Source organism: Lissotriton helveticus, chromosome 7, assembly GCF_964261635.1.
Source record: "Lissotriton helveticus chromosome 7, aLisHel1.1, whole genome shotgun sequence".
In the NCBI taxonomy this organism is placed as follows: Eukaryota; Metazoa; Chordata; class Amphibia; order Caudata; family Salamandridae; genus Lissotriton; species Lissotriton helveticus.
Genome location: NC_136068.1, coordinates 853,313,958 through 853,334,951, shown reverse-complemented (window position 1 = coordinate 853,334,951; position 20,994 = coordinate 853,313,958).

The window sequence follows — 20,994 nt, the reverse complement described above, 5'->3', positions numbered from 1 at the left end:
TGTCCTTCATAAATATGCCACCTTCCTGCCCTTTCCCTTTCACATAGTGCAGCAAGGTGGCATGAAATATTGATAAATCTACCACTTTGTATCCATTGAATTCATATACTGGTTTGTAAATTAACACAGTTACATGTGGCAATAATGTAATAACTTCCGTAAATCCGTCCTGGTACATTTATGCATTTTTGTTTAACATTACAATATGCAGGGTTCATTTGTTTCTTTTTGATATAATGCTGATCATCGTACTTCAGGAAGATTAAAGGATATTTTGTTTTTATTTTTTCCATCAGAAGACATTATGAGGGTAGATTTACTATTTGTTCATGGAGCACAGCAACCACGTTTCCTGCAGTGTGTGGCACAAAGGGATAAATACAGTGCAAAGCCATAACCCACTAACATTGGTCTGCTGTTGCTGTCATTCCCTGTGCTGGTGCTTTCATTAAGTAGTCTTGAGAGACACACAGCCCCACACCATGGCACAAAGTTGAGTGATCACTGTCTAGCATAGTCCTGGTATTGGAGCATACCCATTCAGAATATAGTCCTAGGACTAGACACATTTCAGAAAGATCTCAGGCACGAGAATGTGTGCTATGTGTGTTTCAAGGAGGCAGTCGTTTTTTGTATACAAAACTAGGTCTGGCTATCTCAGTGCATTTGTTTTATGTCAAAACCTGTGGGTGCTTGAGCTGATCCTCCCAAGGAATGACCCCTTAATACAAAACGAGGCAAAACAGTGCAAAGTGATTTTTGTCCTGACTATTTCAGGTCAAAATACCTTTTGTGCTGGAAAGTAAATACGAATGTATTGGATAGCTTTGCTTTAGTAAATACATGCCTTCATTTTGAATTTATCCAGTGGCTGAGCTAGGAAGAATGTGTGCATTAATGCTGACCCTGTATGTTTATCACACGAAATGTCTTAATGCCTGAAACCCCAAAAGATAATAAGTGATTATTCTATTCACATCTGTTTTCCAGAGAAACGGGTAATTAATTTATGTTCAGGCTTTATTAGGCACCATTCACAATTGAATGGTTCACTTAAGATAAATGACACCACGGGCTCCGGGATGCAAACAATTCCAGGATAAATTATTGCAAAGGGGAGATAAATGGCAGTGTTGAAGCAGTGAGCAATATGCTTTTATTTCGTTTTCTTAGAATTATTATAAAAATCATAAACATTCGCACCGCTGTAAATTGATGCCCAGGGGACGTAAGAGAACAGGCGTGTGCTCTCTGTTTTCATGAGCCGTGCTCTGCCTCCCGATCCCTGTCTGTGTGTGAGAACTGGAGAAGCCGCCAAGCCTGATTCGGTTTTTTCAGTCCCTCCAGCATCCATCCAGCTAAAAATAAAAACGTTTGCCAAGCATATTGCGAGACTGTTACTGCTCGTCAGAGACAGTTCTAAAGTTGCGGGAAAGTTTTAGTACTGTGAATACCCCTTCGCACCTGCTCTAGGGGCAATCTGAAAACCGCCCAACCAGCCTACCCAATGTACTAGGGGTGGGCGGAATTTGCATAATCGCGTTACGCAAATCTCCGCAAAACGTTAAAAACTCTGTGCGAACATGCAGAAATTCCACGAACACGCGGAATTGCTTGTTCGCGATGCTTTTTTCCTGTTTGCAACAGCTGTTTGCGTGCTCGGGGTGAAATATCTCGCAAACACGCATTTTGAGAACGCGAACAAGCAAAACATTTCGTGAAGTCGCGGAACGCAGAATTTTAGCCAATTTCCCGTTCTCCGCGGACTGCGAAATTCTGCAAATTCCGCGAGCGTAGCGGAATTTACCGCCCAGGCCTACAATGTACACAAGGAGTGCGCGTTCATTGTCGTGCCCTAGTGCGTGTCTTGGAAGGAGCAGACAGATAGCACCTGTCCTGTTCTAAGAGAGTGTAAAGGACAGGGCAGGGGATGCCAGGATGCCTGGGGGTCTGTGCATGTGTAATTGATGAGTATAGAATAATGCATGTGATGAGCCAAAGACAGTTGCTGTGAATGCAAGTGTGTTGAGAATACAGTTTAACAAATAACAATATAACAATGACCTGTTTAGGAGTGTAAGATGATACAACTTTTCGTTTTCACTAATGTCTAGGGCTTCCTCAGTCACTATGACAGAGAGGAGCTTGAAATGTTGTGGCGGCTCACCCGTAAACACTGGTAAAGGCACATTGCATTTTTATGTGTCAAATTCAGACTCATCAAAAGCAGCATCAAGACTTTCAGCCTAAATTGCTTTAGCCTCAACGTCAGAATGTGTGATTAGAGATCCATGATGGGGCAGGTGTTACTTAAACTGATCTTGACTTTCAAGAATACTACTCCAATGCACAGGCAGTCATCGATTGTTGATGGGATTGCTTTGGTCATATTCACAAGAAGAGCGTCCATATCTGTGAAAGGAAGGTATAAAAAAGTCTACAGTAAGCAGCTCAGAAGGATGGAGAGGTGTTGCATCATGCTTCATGTGTTTTAGGCTCTTATAAATGAAAGGAAAATATAAGGAAGTCTACAGTAAGCAGCTGAGAAGGATGGAGAGGGTTGCATCATGCTTCAAGTGTTTGAGGCTCTTACCTGTGAAAAGGAGACATAAGGAAGTCTACAATAAGAGGCTGAGAGAGAAGTAGAGGGTTGCATCATGCTTCATGTGTTTAAGGCTTTTATACATGAAAGGAAGGTGTAAGGAAGTCTACGGTAAGCAGCTGAGAAGGATGAAGAGGGTTGTATTATTCTTCATGTGTTTGAGGCTCCTATCTGTGAAGGGAAGGCTTAAGATAGTCTAATGTAAGCAGCTGAGAAGGATGGAGAGGGTTGCATCATGCTTCATGTGTTTGAGGCTCTTACCTGTGAAAAGGAGACATAAGGAAGTCTACAATAAGAGGCTGAGAGAGAAGTAGAGGGTTGCATCACGCTTCATGTGTTTAAGGCTTTTGTACATGAAAGGAAGGTGTAAGGAAGTCTACGGTAAGCAGCTGAGAAGGATGAAGAGGGTTGTATTATTCTTCATGTGTTTGAGGCTCCTATCTGTGAAGGGAAGGCTTAAGATAGTCTAATGTAAGCAGCTGAGAAGGATGGAGAGGGTTGCATCATGCTTCATGTGTTTGAGGCTTTTATACGTGAAAGGAAGGTGCAAGGAAGTAAATAACTACATCCCACTCAGACACACTCTCCCTGCTGTAATTACACCTAACAGTCCACCTTTTATAACTAACAAATATATAATGATCCTTCCATCAGTTGTCCAACAAACACCCTCCTCTCCCTTCTACCATAATAACACTAACACACAACACACACTGCACACCACCACACTTTGTAACTCTTGAAACAAACCAATCTAAGATAAACACTCTCACCTCTACTTCATTCCCTCCTACACACAACATACACTTTACACATAAACACATCACCACCCCCTCTATGTCACAACCTCCTCTCACAAACGATACTACACAACCAAATCAGGTGCATGAAACATATACATCAGCACCCTTTTTCACCACACCTCAAAAGCAAAACATATCACACACACCGGCACAACAAGATCTTCAGAGCGCAACACCTCATAATACTTACCATCACAAAATACATACATATACCCACCTTTCAAAAGCACACAAAGGAACAAACTCCAATGCCAAGCTTTCACTCTTACACCACACCTAACACAGATACAGCAATACAGCACCTCTCTTCTAACCGCCTCTCATCCATTGTGCATCTATGTACCTTCCATGTACTTGGATCTGTGTGTCTGTTACTTTTCTCCTGAAAAAGCATATCCAATGCACTACCCTATTTCTCATCCTGTGCCTCTATCAATATATTTAATCTAAATATACTTACTTCTTTTATGTATCTGGAGAAGTGTGGCTCAATGGTTAGAGCGGCAGACCCTGATGCAGAGGTCTGGCCTGGGACCAGGGTTCAATTCCTGCCTTGGCTGGTCTCGGCGGATCTTGGGCTCATAATTCCTCGGACCTGATTTCTCGCCTCGGTGCCTACTCTAAGCATGGGTCCCACGCAACTCTGGGCAATAGCTTGCTTAGTCTCCACAACGGCCCCCTACAGCGCTAGGGATACCTGGTTGCACCCTGGGGATGCCCATGAGGGGACATTTCATGGGGAAAAACCAGGAAGGGTTCCCTAGCGGTATGAGTACAGCGCCAGGACACTCAGGAGTATCAGTGCGCTTTACAAGTACGGCTACATTTACATTTATCTATATACTTTCAATGTACTTATGGATCTATATATTTATCACTTTCTTCTAATTTAGCATTTCCATTGCACTAGCCTATTTCTCAGCCTATACTTCACTCATTATATCTTCTAGCCCAACCTTTCTGGCTCATCTCAAACTTCTTTCTACTACTCCTTCTAATGCACTACCCTATCTCTCATCCTACAGATCTATCAATATGTCCTCTACATCCACTCTCTCATTTATCCCAAACCCCATACCGGTATACACCCGTTACAACGGATCTTTTACTCCGCACTACCATTACAACGCGACCATTACTCCGCATACCATTACAACGCATTGCGCTGGGGGGCGCTCTAGGATAGGGAATAAGTATAATTTACTATCCAACACCTTCCCTAGGGTCCACGGGGACTGGAGTTAGAATAGTAAATTATACTTACCACTATCCAGCGCCCCAAGGCGCTATGCGTTGTAACGGTATGCGGAGTAAAAGTCGCGTTGTAATGGTCTGCGGAGTAAAAGTATGCGTTATAACGTCATACATCCCCCCATACCACTTCCTGCTCTACCCCTCCTTACATCATCTGACACCTCTTTTTACTACACCGATCCCCTAAAACAAACATTTCTAAACTCTCCCCTCTGACTCCTTCCCTCCAAAACTCATTTTTATTCATCCAAAAGCCTCTTCCTACTGCTAAGACTTAAAAAAAATCTTTCACTCTTTTATCCCTCCACTATCCTTTTTCAATCAAAATTAACAGACTAACATGTTTCACTTCTCAAATTCCATATTCCATATTCAACTATACTAATATACTGCCCAAATAACTGAATAACATATCTACTACTCAAATTACTTCATATTTATACTATACTAATTTTCAATACTAATCCTTTATGGGTTCCGGAGTGGCGTGCTACTCGCCAGAAAAGTGCTTCAACACCCATCAGGGGTAACAAGTGCTATATGAATGCAAATCTTTCCTCCCCTTTTATCTATCCGCTATCCTCACTCCAAGTAACAGACTAATATCCACCACTGAAATTACCTCATATTTCACCATATTAATTCACCACTAATCCTTTATAGGCTCCCTGAATAGCATGCGTCAACAAGCGAGCGATAAATAAATACAAACCTTTGTCCTACTCTATCCTTCTGCTATCATTCCAAATCCAAATAACTGACTAAACTATCCACCACTTAAAATGTACTTGCATGTTTCACTATACTAATTCAACACTAATCCTCTGATTCCCGGAGTAGCGCGCTACCGCCGAAAAAGCGCTTCAACGCCTCGTAAGGGGTAGTAAGCGCTATATAAATGCAATTACAATACAATGCAATACGGTAAGCAGCTGAGAAGGATGAAGAGGGATGCCTTATTCTTCATGTGTTTGTGGCTCCTATCTGTGAAGGGAAGGCTTAAGGTAGTCTACAGTAAGTAGCTCAGAAGGGGGGACAGGGTTTCATCATGCTTCATTTGTTTCATGCACCTACCTGAGAAAGAAAGGCATAGGGAAGTCTACAGTAAGCACCTGAGAAAGTTGGAGAGGGTTGTGTCATGCTTTATGTGTTTGAGACTGACTTAAACTACTTGCCTGGCTGCTTTAACATTTACCAAAATATTTTCAACATATATGCCTTTGTGGAAATAAAGTAGTGAGGTCATTCAGACACTGGTTGAATGCTTGTGTTTTGACTATTACAGGTCCAATGCCTTGAGAACATTCCAAGGCATTGGGAAGAGGTTTCCCTTAGCAGAAGTGGTCCTAGAACGGTGGTGAGTTGTTGCAGGGAAGAAAGCTAAAGTATTATTCATTCACTGAGGTCATCTTAGGACACTCAGGGCCACATACCCTTGCGCCATGCAATGGGCCACAAAGGCAACACAATGACTAAGTAAGATTTATCAAGCCATGCAAGTCCATTATGCGTGGCTTGATAAATCTACAGTAATGTAATGCGTAGCAGATTGCTGTGTTGTATTACTCTACCCCAGGAAGACATTCCATGGGTGGTGCTTGGGTGTTCCCATGTAACATCCATGGATTTTGGCACATTCCCAGATGTACCATTACTAGTAGACACTGGAATGAATCAAAATGCTATGCATCCTCAGAGGAGCCATAACAAGGAGAAATATCGTTATTCCTCCTTGTTTTTTGTGTGCTGCATTCTGAGCACAAATATGCTTTACTGACACAAAGCCTGAAATTCTCAAAAACAGACGACTTGGGAGCAGCCGCAGCTGGTAGTGGGAGTACCAGCCAGGCGGTGACGTGGGGAGGGGGAAGGACAGGGTGGGGGGAAGTAATGTATGGATTACGGACATTAAAAGGAAAGTAACCATAAAAATAAATAAAACGAATTTCGTTGCACACACTGCATCGCATTTGGTGATGCAGTGTGTGCAACAAAATTTGTTTTATTTCTATTTTATGGTTACTTACCTTTTAAAGTCCGGAATCCATACAATTCAATTCAATTCAAATATCTTTATTCGATTGTTGTGTGCAATCATAAAAGTACAAGTAAATTACAGGTATACAAGTTAAAAAGAGAATATATAAAAATACAGTAATTCATTGGATTCAAAAGACAATTACATTTTTAAAGTGCAGTTAAAGTTATAAAAGCATTTGTAAAGTGCAGTTATGAAATCATACGTTTCCTAATGATCATCACATTCCTTAGGTACAAAGCTGTTGTCGCTACAGATACATGATTATCTAACATTTGCATGCTAATCATCGCCGCACGGCAATGACGAAATCCTAAAACTCTTAAGAATGGCAATAGAACAATTTTCCTCATATCATGATACAGTTTACAAAATAAAAATACATGAATGGTACTCTGGGGAGAGACATTATCACAGGGACAACATAGTAGATCGTGCGTCCAGTTGTTAATCGTAGGAAAGCTAACCAATCTGTGGAAGATATTGAATCTGAAGCGTGAAAGTAAAAAACGCTCATAATTGTTATTTACATAAATTAAATAGGGCTGAATCTTAAAAGTTGCTAAAACGAATTGGTGCTGCTGGACAGAAGGTTTTAAGGTCTCCACAGCAACCCGGTGAGATTCTAAGAGGACTAAACACTCCTTTTTTAAATCTTTTCGTGAGATTTCTGAGATATCCAAGGGGTTTGTGAAGTATTCCTCTCTCCCGATATCTTTCAGAAAGTTAAAAACATACTTCACCCAAGGTATTTTGGTAGCACCTTCCAATTTCAAAATGTCTGTTAGAACAGCTCTGTGTAAGTGTGTTGCCTCTTGAGTCCAGAGTCTGTGCCATAACAGAACTGGCTCTACTTTAATCAGATCTGAGATATAACAGAGGCCCAGTTCAGAGTGGCAGTTAAATTTGGAGGAGCTTTTGGGGAGTGCCAATATATATTTTAAAAAGGAATTTTCAGAAACCTGAATAGGTAATGAGTTTGCAAAACCCCAGACCCCACTACCGCAGGTAGCACCTGCTACACATTTGGCTTTATATATTTTTATCAATTCTAATTTACTAGAAAAGATTTTAAGAGCAGCGGTTGATCTAGTAAGCTCAAGTTTTTTCGCAGAGACAGCTTGTGACCATGTCTCGTTTTGGGCAAAAAGTATCCCCAAATAAGAAAAATGTTTTGCGAATTCGAGCTTCTGTCCCGCTATAAAAATTGGCCTCTTAGATTTAATTTGTCTGCCACAATACATAGTGAAAGTCTTTGAAGTATTGACTTTCAGGCCTAACTCATTCATGAAGCGGGAAAAGCTGTCAACCACCCGCTGTAAACCCACTTGAGTACGTGACATGAGCACAGCGTCGTCAGCGTACAAAAGTGCTGGTATTGGGCGACCACCTACAAATGGGGGATCCAAACTGTCTTTGCACATGGCTTCTTCCAATCCATTTATGTACAAATTAAAAAGGAAAGGGGCCAGGACACAGCCCTGTCTGACCCCACTCCTGATTGGTATTTGGTCTGTGCACTCTCCCTTAAGGCCATAGCGAATGCGGGCCGACGCGTTACTGTAAAAACGTTTAAGATAATAAATAATATTTAGATCAACCCCTAATTTTTCCAATATCATCCACAGTTTAGAGTGCACCACACTATTAAACGCGGCCGAGAGATCCACAATGGCCAGTAACAAGTTGACTTGTTTAGCCCTCGTGTATTTCCCGACCAGCATCATCAAATTCAGTCCCTGTTCTACCGTCCCCAGGCTGGAACGAAAACCATACTGGAGATCGGACAGGACGGAGTTTGCATCCGCCCCGTCCAAAAGACAGTCCAGAATGACTCTACCCGCTATTTTAGTAAAGGAATCCAGTAAGGAAATGGGCCTATAGCAGGCTGGGTCCTGTCTATTTCCTTTTTTATAAATCGGTACAATGACCGATTCCACCCAGGTGGGGAGGAAGTCAGCAGCACAACTGGCATTAAGCACCTGGACCAGAAGGGGCACCCACAGAGCTCGAATACTTTTAAATAGATCTATGGGAACCCCGTCTGGGCCAGGCGCCTTAGCGCCCTTACTTCTACCCAGGGCCTTTTTAACCTCCTCAAGAGTAAAGAAAAGGTCGTTACTCGAGGGGTAGTCAGGAGAAGGGATCAAAGACCCCATATGTTCTTCGCCTTCATGCACACCTCCCTCATATACTCTCGAGAAGTGACTAACCCAGTCTGTTTCAGGTATTGCTATATCTATTTTTGGCCCCACCTCCTCTTTAAGAAAAGGGGTTCTCACTGTTTTCCAAAAGCTCGCGCTGTCATTTCTTTCGGAAGCTAGATGGAGAGCCTCCCAGGCTTCTGACCTCAGGGTATTTTTCCTGTCACTAATGGCCATTTTATAATCTTTCCTGAGTCTGCGGATGTCCTCTGCAGATTTAGGTTTTTTATGCAGCGCCTTTTTAGGGCTGTATACGCCCTAGTGCATCTGGAATCAAACCAGCCACTCTCCTTCTTCTGATTCTTCAGTTGCCTAGTCAAGGAGTTTTTTAATTTCATTCGAAATAGCTAAAAAGGATGCAAGGTAAGTTTCAGGTGGTAGGTCTGTCTCTAAACATGTAGCTATTTCTGAAAAACATTTTTCACCCACCTTTTTAATTGTCTCTGCCTCATTTATCATAGCCCATTTCAAGGTATAACCATTAGTTTTACCAATTGCCAAATCGGCGACTAAGCTGTTACCGATCCCAGCACTAGGCAGTAGTGTTGGGGTAGGCAACAGGATAGACACACAAAGTGGAAAGTGGTCACTCAATGCTATATCATGAACATTAAAGGAGTGTATTCTATTCCCATATGAATTGGAAATTGTGATATAGTCTATAGTTGAAAAGCGACCTCTACCATTGAATGTTGGGGCTAATATGGGGGCAGAGTTACACATTTTGTTTGCAAATCCTAAATCGAAATTGGCTAGCAAAATATTGAATTGTTCCCCAAGGAGATTATGTCTAAAATGGAAACGTCCCACACCATCATCTCGTGCTACACCGCACCTATTGTCCTTAATCAATTCGCACAGTTTGCAGTTAAAATCACCCAGTATAATCATCATCAATTTGTGATTAAAAAGTTTCCCCTGGGTAGACAGCCCTTTAGTCAATTTCCTTAAAACATTTGTGACATCCTCACAAGGAATATTATTGTAGATATTAACAACGACAATTGGGATGTCTCTGGTCTGATGGAAAACCAACATTTGAAAATAGGTGTCTTTGACATGTTCAGTAATGTTCGCAAAGACCAATCTATTTGAAAGATAAACACTCAGACCACCTTTCGGCCTCCCATGGGGAACAGCTACAGCAGGAGTACAGAAAGTTCTGTAACTTATTAAATGCAAGGTTCAACACTCCATGTTTCTTGGAAGCAAAGCAAGTCCTGAGATTGAACAAAATCCATAAAAATAGAATGATCAACTTTGGATCTAGTTCCGGCTATATTCCAGAAAGAAATTTTAAACTCCGTTAAGCTCTTTGATGGAATAGGCTGGGCTACAGGAGATATTAAGGTGGAGTTGACATACAAAGGAGGGGCCACCTGATTGCCCCCCCGCACCAAGTTATCTTCTGCTGCCAAATCATCCCCACCTGGCTCCACAACATCACACGTGGTTAACATAGCTGGTAAGTATTTCCCCCCAAATTCATCTGCGTATTCTTCCATGCAATACTCAGAAGATGTTACCTCATTTAAAACTGACACTGTGGGAGTTGTTGAGATAGATCGCAGTCAGTCGATATTTTCCAGCCCACTAAGAGTGTCATAATAATTAAAGGTAGGAATCCCATATCTTCTGACCCACGGTTGTTCACAGTTCAAGGTATGGTAACGATCATGAGGTATACGCCTAATAGGTGGAAGAGGAGGGTAAAAGTAACCAAGGGGAACGATGTTAACAGAATGCGAGTCATAAGACCCCATGGCAGCTCTTTCCAGTATTGTATGGACCAATTCAGGGGATCGAAAAGATAGAACTACACAATCACCCCTCAAAGTTTTGGTCGAAGAACCCACCCATCTAGCTCGTCTGGCCGTAGTAATCCATACATTACTACCCCCCACCCTGCCCCTCCCCCTCCCCACGTCACCGCCCAGCCTTTACTCCCACTACCGGCCGCGGCTGCTTGGGAGCACAAACCACCTTTTTATGTCTGGCATTCTGCAGCACACATAAATAGGGGACAATGTCTCAGGGGGCTGTTTTTGTGCAGGGAGGTGTCCCTTCATGCACATAAACAATCCTGCTTACAACGCAGGCACCCTTGCACCATTGTGCAAGTGTGCCTGTGTTTGTGCTAGGCAGCACAGTGTGCTCCAGTGCAGGGAAACGACAGGAATTATGTTAAATACGGTGCATTCCTGCCATTTCCCTGCCATGCAGCAGAGCAATGCCCCCAATGCCTGATAGTGCAGACGATTATGAAGAACCTGTACCATGCCACCAAATACAGTTTGCCTAATGTGTTTTTTAATTGTATTTACTTATTGGTGAACATGCACCCAAAAGTTGTGTTTGTGCTAAGTAGTAGAACATCTGAAACAAAAACATAGTGAAAGGTAAACACACGCCTCGATAGCAAAACAAGAAAGTTTTCAGTACTTTCCTATATATCAGCAAGTCTGAATTTTGTGTGGATGTATTCTCGCACCATCCCATAATTCAGATCCTAAATGCCTAATTGGTTAACGTCTGCATCGAGCAAGACAGATCTGAGAAACATGCAATAAAAGGACAGAGTGAGTGCAAAGGAACTCTAAAGTGGATTGCTTTGAGAATGTTTCATTAGAACATAATTTCGCAAATTCTTAGTCACTGCATGGTACTTCGAACAGGTTCTTACTTTCCGTTTGGGAGAAAGTACAGCCTTTGCCTTGCTTTAGAAACGTGATCATATTACCTTAGAACCACCGCATTTCGACAATGATGTTCTGAACCTGAGCACAAATATGCGTTGTTGACACAACGCATGTAATTCTCAAAATCACAGGCTTTAGGAGCACAAACCACATTTTTATGTCTGACGTTGGCATAGACTTTTTGAGTTTAATTAAAATACATATGTATAATAAAACTCATTTTATGGGCTTTCAGCCAGTCCTCTTCGTCCACTTGTCTTCTGCAACGCCAGTCACAATTTGCTACCACCTAACACTGCTGGTAGCATTTGCCTAAAGCTATTGGCCCAAAGCCAGGGTTCCTTCCTGTTGAGTGCTAGTATTTTGCTTGTCCACAAACCACACTGTCAAACAAGTAACCCCCTTCATTGGCTTGAGACCTAATACTATTTGTTTTTAGTTTTATTTTTAAGTTTGCAGGAGCCTGATTGTACAGAATTCCACTAGAAGAGTAATTTTGCTTTTGTCTAACACATAAATGTCCCTGCACGTCCAAAATGGAGTTTGCTAAATATGCATTTGGGGTAGGATTTCTCCTCAACTTACTCCTGACATTTAGCACAATTTTATTTTAGCAGAAAATGAACCCTCATATGTAAAATGACACTAAATGCAACAGGAAACGAATAGAATGAGCAAGCAGCGGCTCGTGCTTGCTAAATGTGCTCTTGCGGTAGGATCCCCCCCCAAATTACTCTTAGTTATGCAAGCAAGTATGATCTCATCATAATGAATGTTAGACCTGTCATCCTTAGGATGGTCTTCCCCCAAACATTTTGCTTTTTGCCTCCACGTTGTGCTGAATCTTTTTGTTAGCCTTAGGTTTCTGAGCTCTTTACCACTGCTGACCAGTGCTAAAGTGCCTGTGCTTCTTCCCTAAACATTTGTGTAATTGTTGTATACATGATTGGCATCTTTAATTTACCTGTAAGTCCCTCGCAAAATGGTATACCATATACTCAACGCCTGTAAGTTAAATGCTGCTAATGGGCTTGCAGCACTCATTGTGAAACCCACATAAGTAGCCTTTCAAATCTGTCTCAGCCCGGTCACTGCAGTGTCTGTGTGTGCAGCTTACTGCCACTTCAATTTGGCATTGAAAACTACTTGCCAAGCCCTAAAATGACCTTTTTGTAAACATAACCCACCCATAAGGTAAGCCACAGGTAGCCCTAAGGACAGGGTGTTATACAAGTGAAAGGTAGGACATGTAGTTTTATGTTCTGCATGTACTGGTAGTGACAAACAGCGACATTCGTTTTTCAATACTGTGAGGCATATCATAGGATAACATGGGTAATTCCTTAATATACTTTTAAGCTGTAATTCCTGATCAGAGAGCAGTAGCCAGCTCATCTTTTATTTCTTTGGAATGGGTATGATAAATCCTCCTTTCTGGTGAAGTTGGATACAACATTGCTGTTTTTGAAATGCCACTTTTAGAAAGTGGGCATTTCTCTACTCTTACTGCTCTGTGTGTCATGCAGCCAGCCTCCAATCCATGTCTGGGATGGGTATGCCCAGACATGGGTCCTGTACTCGCCATGCCACTAGATTCAGGCTATTGTGGCTGATGAGAGGTGATGCTTGTTTTCAGTCCAGGGAAGACCTAGCATGGCAGTTCGGGCTGGACTGTTCCAGAATGTTCAAGACTGATTTGCATTGGCTGAGTCCAAACTGGAATGGTGTGGTGAGCAAAGAAATGATGGAATTAGACCCAGATCCCTGACTGGAGTTGAGGCATTGTTTAGCATTCTGTCCATCAATTGTTCTTTTTACTTTCAGAAAGTGGACATTTCTCTGCACTTACTGCTCAATGTGACTTGCAAAATGTCTCCAATACACATCTGGGGTGGGTGACAGCTACACTTTGTGCATTCCTTCTAGATAGCCAAAAACACAGGAAGGCTAGGTGTCTAAGTACCCATCTACATACATCTGCATTCTGATGGCCCTGCCTGGGCAGGATTGAAGGGAGGGGCTAGCCCTTCCCTGAATAGGTAGTGCCCTGTCCCCGCACAAAGAGCTGATTCACCCCCACAGATAATCTGACAGACAAGGCTGGATTTTAAAGCATACTTGTGCACTTCAAAGACCACTCTTTGATGTCACCTCCACTTTATAGGCACTTTTGGGTATAAGTACTGGGTCTCTAAAGCAAGACACTAGTGACTTCTAACCGTAGCTCTGCCAGAAGAACTGCTGTGCTGCTTAAAGGACCCAACTGGACTTCTGATCTGGAAGGCCTGTGTTTATGTTTGTTGCCCTGCTGTCTGCTGCTCTCTGACTTTGCTGAAGGAGAGTTGAACTCTGCGTTTTCTTCAAGTGTGCTCCAAGGACTTTTTGGCTTGCCTCCTGTTACTTGAAACTCAGGTATAGCAGAGTCTCCACTCCTCCTCCTGTGCCTGGATCACTGGAAGTGGACCCAGGTACTTGCAACACAGATATCGACGCACCTACTTTCTGCATGTAGCCCAACCAGTGCATTGACCCTGTTGCAGGACTAAAATCTGTACTTCACTCTGGGAACCAACGCAGCGCCTCGAGAGCCTGACACATCGTAACCATGCATCGGCACTGCAGCAGCTCGGAGAGATCAACGCATCCCTCAACTGCGTGGAGAAACTTTCTCTACAGAACCAATGCATCTCAGCCCAACATCTAGCCTTCCGAACCAATGCACTGGCAACCCTGCATGGGGAAGAATCAACACATCCTCGACCTGCGGGACTGACATCAATGCATCTCCCGACGCATCTTGCAGTTGTGACTAAGAAAGGTACTTTTCTCACCTGGGCCTGCATGGGTCCTGTAGCCTGCCAGCGCTACATTGTGGTTGGCCCAAACTTTGACTTTTCCCCTGTCCAGTATATCCGCATGTAACCCCATAAGCGCTATTTGATTCTAGGTGCTATTTTTCACTTATTCTTTGAAATTCAATATCTCCACTTCTATACATTGGAATTTTGTTGTTTTGGTTTAATTGTGTTCATAATGTAATCATCTATTGTTCTAAACTTGTGTGGAGTCATTTTGTGGTGTATTCATTGTGTTACTGTGTGTGTTGCACAAATACTTTAGACATTGACTCTTTGGATAAGCCTGATTGTTATGTGCAAAGCTACCAGAGGGTGAGCACAGGCTATCTTTTAGTGTGTACTTAGCTTACCCCGATTAGAGTGGTGGTTCCTGCCTTGCCTGGGTGCATAACTCAGCCAACCAGGAATCCCATTTCTAGCACTCAGTAATTAGGTGTCAAAGAGTAATATATAATTACCAAGATTTCTCCAGTACTCTGCCTTAATTGAAATTCAGCTCAAACTTAGTAAGAACCTTTGACTGGTAGCCCATCTGCCTTTAGGAAATTACTGAATATATTCAAACTGTTCATCCTAAGTATAGCAGATGTTATGGTATACATGCTGTCCTTAACAGGACTGCCAGTGAAAGGCTGGTGGTCCATAAAAGGTAGCAAATGAAATCAACCACTCACATGCTAGGAAAAATCTCTCGGTGTGTCAGAGACATTTTATGTTGCTCTTCAATAACAATCTGTCACTTTGGAAGTTTATTCTTAAAATACTTTGCTGGATGTATGCATTAAACATGGCACCCACTCAGAAAAAGTGAAACCACAGTTGCTGTTGCTCAGCCGAAGGACCAGAGACTCCCAGCAGCCTGGTGGATATATGTAAGTGCGGTGAGCAGTGGTTCACCAGGTCACTGAGGGCATCTCTCCAGTGACCTATGTGGATTGGTGCAGTGTGCACCATACTCTAACTGAAGACATAGGTCATCAGATTCACACCCAACTTTTTTTAACTTATATACCCTCTCCATTTCTAAAATAAACTAGAATTCCTATTAAACTAAGACGTGATCTTAATGATATAGTGTCTTTCCTTGCCAATTGTATTTGGTGGAAATAAGTCAAATTAGATCTGCATCCCACTATTAAAACAAAAAAAGGGGTGAGTGGTTTCGTCCAAAAGCTTTTGCCACTGGAAATTCTTCTGCTCACTTCCCAGTGCATACCTAGTCTACCTGTAGCATGCATCCTCATGAGGAGCAACCATGTGAAAATCAGTGTTGATCAAACTTCAGCAGGTGCAGTCCAGTCTGAAGTACAAGGCCATGTTCCCACTGCAGAGGAATACAAGCAATCCCAGACAGGTTTCAGCTTTGTGAACTTACTCCGTGAGGTGCCTTGAGATGTAGCAAACATAAGAAATGCCAATAGATCTGGCCTTTTTTATTACTGATAGCAAACACTCAATTTCTCTCATACATTTGCTCATGTCGCTCTTTCTTTAACGCACATATACCACTTCCAAACACACTATTCTTTTACACACATAAACATAAGAGGACGTCACAATGAGTGTAATGTTGATAATGGGGATGATGATGGTAGAAGTGTTGGGGATTTTTGTACGAGTGATTATGTTGTAGTAGTTGTAGTGGTGATAGTAGTGCTAGTGGTTGTGATCATGATTACATTGTTCAATGCTGTATATGTTTCAGTGGTTCAGGTCCAGCGATGCTCCAGTTTCAGAAAGAGTTGCAGACTCACTTCTTAAAAAGCACATCACAATGCTATACCCATTCACGAGCCAGCCTCCACTCCTACTACTAATTGACCGTACACTTGCCTTTGAACATGTACAGCTTTCCACTGCTTTAGCAGGGTTTGTGCTATAGTAATACCATATAAATACATACATACATGTTAGAGGTAATGGTAGTAGTAGTGATGATGGTGTTAGAATCAGTATTCATTCTGGTTATATTGGTAATAGTGTAGATTTTTTTTAGTGGCAATTGTGGTTGTGGTGATAGTGATGCTAGTGGTTATGCTGTTGATAATGATGGTGATGTTGGTGATTGTGTTAGTAGTCATGGTGATAGTGATATTGGTGGTGTGGTGATATCATTGACAGTGGTTATGGTGTTAGTGGTAATGGTTGTAGTAGTGGGATGGTAATAGTGCTGTTTGTGATCGTTATGGTGATGGCTATAACGATGGTGGCAATAGTGGAGGTGGTGATAGTAGTGGTAGCAATGATAGTGGTGGTGAGGATGGTGGTAGTTGATGTGGTAATTGTGGTGGTGGTAATGGTGTTAGTGGTTCAATTGTAATAGTGGTGGCTATGGTGAAGGAGGTGGTGATAGTGTTAATAATGGTGGTGTTAGAGGGAATTATAGAGGAAATAATAGGTATATAGGTAATTGCTGTGTTAATACTTATTGTGTGGTAATGGCAGTGGTGATAACAGTAGCACTGGCAATGGTGATGGTAATGATGATGTTAATTGTGGTTGGCAATAGAGGAGGTGGTAATGTTAATGGGGTTGCTAATAATGGAGTATGTTGGTGCTAACAGTGGTAAAAGTAACGATTGTGCTATTTGGGCTAACTGTGGTGATGATTGCATTACATATGGCAGTGGTAAAAGTAATAATAGTGGTAGTGATGATGGGAATGGAGATGGTGGTAGCAAAGGAGGCACTGGTTTTAGTAGTGAATGTGATGATGGTGGTAAATACTGTGGTGATGGCAAAAGTGGCAATGTTGCTAATGATAATAGTGAGAATAACAGTGGTAATAGTTGTGGTGGAAATAATGGAACGAGTGGTTGTACTGGTGGTAATAGTGGTAATAGTATGGTTGGGGTTCTGCTGAAGTATTTTATTGTTTGAATATTTACAATCATTACCATTAGAAAAACACTTTATAGTAGATTTATAAAAAGAGAGATAAAAAAAGTGAAACATTGAAACAAAAGTTAAAACACAATGATATTTCAAAATGTCATTGGAATGTGAAATCCCAGGTTAAATTTACATGATTTTCCAACTACTTGCTTTATGTAAAAAAGGGTGCAGTCCCGTAAAAAGAAACAGAGAAAAGGAAGGCAGACTTCCTACTTGCTGGTGGTAATAGTGGTAATAGTATGGGTGGGGTTGATGATGGTGGATTTAAGTATAGTAGTGAAGGTAGTGGAGGTGACAGTAATGTTGCCATTAATGACCATGGTGGAAATGGCGGTGGCATATAGGCAATGGTCGTAGTGTTAATGATAGCGTTGGTTTAATTTGTAATGGTAATATTGGTGAAGGTGGTTTTAATGGCTAGTGCTATGGGAATGGTGATGGTATGTCAATGGTGGCAATCGTGAGGGTAATGTAATGGAAATAGTAATAATGGCATTAATAGAGGTTGTGATGTTAATATTGCTGATGGTGCTAATGATGGGGTGGTGGTAAGGTTGCAGGTGGTGGCGGTAATGTGGGTATGGTAACTATGTTGTTGATGGTACTAGTAGTGGTATTGACACTAATAGTGTTGTAGATGACAGGTATAGTAATGGTGGTGGCCGTAGTGGCAATGGTGGTGGTTTTGATAAGGGTGGTGGTGGTAAGGATGCTACTGTTAATGGCACTTGTGAGGGAGGTTAGCTTACACAGTAACAAATGCTTTCCAGCAACAATACTGAACTGTGCTTTTTAGAAATTGTTAATGAATTTGTATTTTAAAATCAATACATTGGTTTCATATTTACTTGTTATCACTTTAATGTTTTTCAGGCATGCTTCGGGTTTCCATCTGACAGGCATTGATAAAAAGGGCATAAGAGTAAGAGTATATGTGTGGATAAATGAAAGGTGTGCATCTGAAATGTTTCCTGCAGGCCTAGAAACAATCTACCGATTTTCTCTTCAATCCTGTCCCAAGTGGGCTTACAGAGCAATGCAAGCAATGCTCTTTTGGAATCTTAAAAATGAACTGTATTAACGTGTAAATTGAACGGAGACCAGCAAGTCATTTTCAGAGAAAAGCTAATACATCATAAAAATTAAGAAAGTCTCAAGAGTAATCACTGCACTGGGAGCACTTTTATCTGACTGGCGTTTCAGAGCCCACCCCCTCTCTTTCTTTCCTTCTCTCTCTCGCTCTCAATTGAATTCTCTCCCTCATTTTCTTTCTCCTTCTCACGCTCTTTTCAGCTATTCCTTCATTGTTGGACCCAATGCAATCACTTTGCTTTTCTCAGCATACGTTTCCTCCATTCATTTTGTTTTTTTATTCAACATCTACCTCTCACTTTTGCATTGAATTAATTGTCATCCTATTCCTGTCAAGGCATTTGTTTGTGTTGTGTTTTGTTAGTGCATACTTTGTTCAATGTTTGGTTTCAAACTGTTCCATCTGGAAAGACTAAAGTGGTATTTTATGTGTATGGATGGGTGTCTTGGAGAACTTTTCTGCCTTTTCGGCATGTGGATCGGTGTCCATTACTCGAAAGGTGCATAGCATTTTTGATTTATTGTTTCAGTATAGATCGCAACAGGTTGTTAATGTGCCTTCCATTTAGCGTTGAAGTTTTGCTAGGTTTTTTGACGTTCTAGGGTATTGATGTGAGCATGACAGTGACAGTAATGTTGTCAGTAGGCCAACTATGCGGTTGGTATGCGGTGTTATTGGTCGAAATAGTGTTCAGTAGAATGAGTCCAAAAAGGTTTATCGTAGGGCCAGTCATTCCTCAGTTTATTCCAAGCTGAATGTGCCTGTTTTTTCAAGCACGCTAGATCAGGTGACTGCTCTTCCAGGGTGCAGGAATTTCATCTATGAAAGACCTTGACAAAAAATGTCAGCGTTTGAAGTTTAGGAAAGGCATCAAGGTTGGATTTTCTCTGCTGAGAGTTTAACATTGACTTCTGTGTTACAAAATATGCAATTATAAATTGCCACTAAACCCTGTGGTGACATTTCCACTTCCCCAGTAACCATGAAAGAAAACATAAGCAACATCACAGAACAGAATGTCTTAACACAATACAACTTAAAATATAACAACGGACATTTCTAAAAAGTTAACATAGCAAAACATTTAAAAATTGTGTTTTTGCATTTGATAATAGAGGAGAAACGCTATCTGCCTTAAGAGTTGATAATCAATTATGTTACTGAATGTGCATCTTTGTAAAAGAATGCAACCTCATCTGCACATTCACCAACATTGGCGAAAAAAGAACCAAAAAGACACACAAGAACCTGCCCACGTTCTGGAACCGACATGCTCAAATGACAGCCCCAACACATAGAAGGTGGCATGCACCTTTCCATACATTGTTCCCCACGGATAATTATCAAAGAAATGTAAACGCAAAATCCCTTTAACAATGCAAAACATGTTTGATCGAGAAAAAAATATAATATTGTAAAGATAAATATCAATGCCGTATAATGTGATATATTACAGACTAGTATTTGCACATAGTTCTGTCACAGCCCTGAAGCACTGGAGCTCCGAGACCTTTACAGTTTGGCAGTCAGCACGTTTCTTAATCTGTTTGACATGCCTAGTAAATCGTCCGGCCAGTGTCCATTCTGGGCTTTATGACAGCCGATTGATGTGATATCACAATTGTCGTCTGGCATTCAGTTTTAGCAGAGAGGCCCGGCATGGAATGGGCATGTTATCTATGCTGTTCTCATAGGGGTTCATCCGAATACGGCTATGTGAACTAGTTCTTAAACGTGTGTCTACCTTCACCTCATTGATCCTGCTTATATTCCGCATGTTCCTCGATTACCAGGGCTTTCCGATGGAATCCCTCTGGGAGCGCCAACATCGCCAATGGAAACCACTAGAAGCTTATGCTTTCTATAACGTCAGCCACAAGATCCCAGAAATAAATGGGTTCCAATCAAATAACTCCTTAGGGTCCAGCGCCTCAGCACTTTGTTTCAGTGTGAGAGAAAGACAGTAATTTGCGGCACGCTGCAGAGCACACCCGCTTGTTGAGGAATGATTTATTAAAAGTTAATGAGTGCTCTTTTCCAGGCAGCTATTACTCAAAATCGTTCTGCCTTCTCCCGTGCAGCCGCAAATGTGCTCTAAAAGCTCATCTGTTCACATGACAAGAGCTGTCGTGTCTTTTCATTATTTTTTAGATTTCCTCGGATTTTCACGCTTGAGCGAAAAGGTCTTAAACCAAGAGGACCTCTGCTCCGATTGATTTGATTGTTTTCCCTGATAACAACCACTTTCTTCCAATACATATTTTTTACTCATATCTGAGCCCTACGAATTCCGCTCACATTCCACTTTATCAGGCTGTAATTTACTGAAAGGCACAACTGTTAGAAATGTGGTCTCTAGTTGGCGGTGGTTTGCCAAGTAGGGACCCTCGCTCTAGTTAGGGTAAGGGAGTCACATGGCTAAGATAACCCCTGCTCACATTCCTTGGTAGCTTGCCTTGAGTAGTCATACTTACCTCAGAGGCAATGTTTAAAGCATTTGTACATACACACAGCAACACAGTGAAAATACTACAAAATGAGTCCACAT